This window comes from Lepus europaeus, chromosome 9, assembly GCF_033115175.1.
Source record: "Lepus europaeus isolate LE1 chromosome 9, mLepTim1.pri, whole genome shotgun sequence".
NCBI classification, from domain to species: Eukaryota; Metazoa; Chordata; class Mammalia; order Lagomorpha; family Leporidae; genus Lepus; species Lepus europaeus.
In genome coordinates, this window is record NC_084835.1 from 104,113,582 (window position 1) to 104,116,857 (window position 3,276).

A 3,276-nucleotide genomic window follows, 5' to 3' on the forward strand; every position below is an offset into this window, starting at 1 on the left:
CTGCACAGGTGGCAAGAACACAAACACTTGGGCCATCTGCTGTTTCCCAGGCACATCAGCTTGGAGCAGGATTGGAAACCAGAGTAGCTAGGGCTAGAACCAGGCACTCCAATATGAGATACAAACCTCTCAAGCAATGGCTTAACCTGCTATGCCACAACACCTGCCACTCTTTTGTATCTTGGAGGGTTTTGTTTGGTTTTAACCTTAGAAACATTTCATTGCTTTAAAGTACTCATCTCCTTCTTCCAATTGATCATTTTCCTTCTTCACATCAAATGTTAGGATTTAAGCAAAAACATGGCTCAAGTCTCATCTCACAAATGCACTAGAAATATGTTGTGGATTTTGTATACTATTTTTAAGGGTATTCCTTTCCCTTGATGGTCTCATTTATTTGTATTTGGTCATCTTGACCATTTTAAATCAATTTCAGGGGCAAGATGAACCACAAATCAATCATATTGATCCTGTAGCTGATCCAAACCAGACATGCTATTGGTCCAATGATACAGTCAAAATGAGAACAGAGAAGAAAATAAATGTCCAAGAAGTAGAAAATAAGTAATAGAATGGGCCCTGAGGACTGACTAGTATCCCCTACCCCTAATCTGAAGGTTTAAAAGATGTAGGAGCTATGGGCTCCTCCCACACAGCCGATGTCTCAGAGATCACTCAATTCTAAGTGCAAGTCCATGACAAGGTGGGAGTGCAGAATGTTGTGGGATGGAAGGGGACATGCTGAAGGCCTACATCTCATCCTTGAGTGTTAATCTTGCACTTGCCCTTTATGGTGCAGGTTTGTTGGCTCAGAAGTAAATGAAACGAAAAGTAACTTCAACCATGGGTCATTGGCTCTGCAGCAGATATGATCAGTGTCCCACTCATCACTCTTTGACACTCACCCTTGGGATACATGAGAATCCATGCCACTAGAGCCCCTGCACCTCTATCTGAGGGCTTTGTTTCAAACTACACTCGAAGCCGGTCAGGAGTGCTAGATTCACAGCTTTTCAGGAGTCCCTCGGGCAGGCTCACACTGGATCCATGATTCCCAACGGACATGACAATGATAGCACTTTTTAGAGCCCTAAGGGCAGGAATCAGCAAAATAAATTGCAGTGGAAATTGGTCACCAAAGTTGAGCCACATTTGGTCTGAAATGGAAAACCCATGCAGTGCCAGTTGCATTGAAAATGGCAAAGTCAGAGCTTGCAGCTTATCAGGAAAAGATCCTCCAGGTTGACAACATATGGCACCCCAACTGCAGGGCTTACAGCTCATGCTCAGTTGTTACTTAATGTTATGCTCCAAGAGTGTGTGGATTCCAGATTTGTGTTTCACAGACTACTTCCTTTGTCTCATATTTCTAATTGGAAGCAAGATCCAGATACCAATACAGAGATATGGCTGGAGACTGAAGTGTGTTGGGCTACTAAAGCTGATTATGATGATATGGACTCCGATATTTTCCAAACTTGTCTATCTGCTAGCCACTTGGACTACAGAGCTATAGCCATCAGATCCCACTCTCAATCAGCTCATACTTACTTGCAAAGACATATGTCTCAGTTTGTGGAATACAATTTAAATGAATTGGATAAAGAATGTTTCCATTGGAATTGTTGGCCAAGACTTGGAGTATATGATCTATCATTTCTGGAAGGTTTTGATTAAAGGTCACAAAGACTGAAGAACCAATGGAATTTTAAGTGATAAAACTAACCTATATCTGTATTATCTGATATCTAAGAATACAAGAAAAAATACAGAGGAAAAACAATGTATATTTTTAACCAAAAAAATGCAGTCATGTGATGGTGTGTGCTTTAGCAATCTAGATGTGAGTTTTTCACAACCAATCTCACTGAATTCATATAATTGGTACATTTTTCTTCAAGAGGATCTATATATTCATATATCCAGAGGTATAGGTATCTTTATTATTGTTTTTATATGAAGAATATAGGATCTTTGCAGTTTTAAAGAAAAACTTGAAATAACTTGTTTCCATCTTGTTGTGGATAAAAAAAAAAAAAAGAGTGCCACACTCTAGGAAAGACCTGCAGTCAAGGATGAAGAGAGATTTGGATGATTTGGATGATCAATACACCAGCTTCCTCAACCATCTGATGAAACAAACCATCTCCCAGAGTTCCCCATTGAAACAGAGCCCTGTTGCACACATCTTAGCCTATTCATTAACACATAACTTTCTTTACATAATCAGCTTTCAGAATGGCTGCCCAATTCACATGCCCAAAATAGAATAGGAGATTGTTTCTCTCCTAATCCCTTCATCAATAATAGGATCGGTCTTTGTTTTCTTCATTGAGGCAAATCTGTTTTTTAAAATGCTATCTCAAGTTTATGTTTCATATTTTATCTAAATGGTGGAGATCATTTAAGTGTCAATTTTTATGTAAAATTCCCATTTATCTCCTTTTCCTCATTTTTCTTAAAGGAGAGGGTTTTTTTTTTAAATTAACTTGACAGACTTCACTTTTTAAAATACATTTAAGAATAGTCTTAAATTTACAAAAAAAATCATGAAGTAGTATAAAGAGTTCCCATATTCCCAACACCCATCTTCTCCTATGAAAGTATCTCATGTTAGTAAAATATTTGTCCCAATGAATAAACCAAACACAGCCTTCCCTATTTTTTCAATCTAAACTCCCTCTCCATCCCTCCTACCCTCCCAGTCTCTAGTAATCAACATCCTGTGTTCAGATTGTGTTTTTAGCTCCACTTCAATATAACTTTTAAATTTTTTATTTATATAAGGTGAAGAAATTTCATGTATTTCATATGTATAGATTTAGGTGCATAGTGACACTTCAGTATAATTTAAGGATCCTTTTGACATGTGTGCTTCAAATATATTTCTCATCTTGTTTTTGTTTGTAAATAATTTTGTTCAGATAAGATTTTATTTCTTGAATTTTAGTTTGGTTTTTTACTTTGACTATATATTGCCTAACCTATAAATCTTTTCTTTTTATGATCTCTATCCCTGGTATCTGTTGTAGAAATGCCATTTTCACCCCAGTATTACAAAAATATAACTTTAGAATATTATTCCGGTTATTTTTATACTGAAAATATTTACTCAATAAAATTTAGGTAAAATATTTGAACCAGAAATTTATTTTATTTTACCATTTAAAATTTCAATATTTTAATAATAATTAGTTTCAGTGCCCATTACTGAAAGAATTATTATCCCACTGGCTTGAAATATCACATTTGTTATATAATAACTTTTATAAATAA

General features: G+C 36.0%; 1 pseudogene; it reads left to right on the forward strand.

Annotated features, from left to right (window-relative positions):
* The first annotated feature begins 1,047 nt into the window (after positions 1 to 1,047).
* Positions 1,048 to 1,677, forward strand: LOC133766370 (proteasome subunit alpha type-1-like; annotated as a pseudogene).
* Positions 1,678 to 3,276: the final 1,599 nt, after the last annotated feature.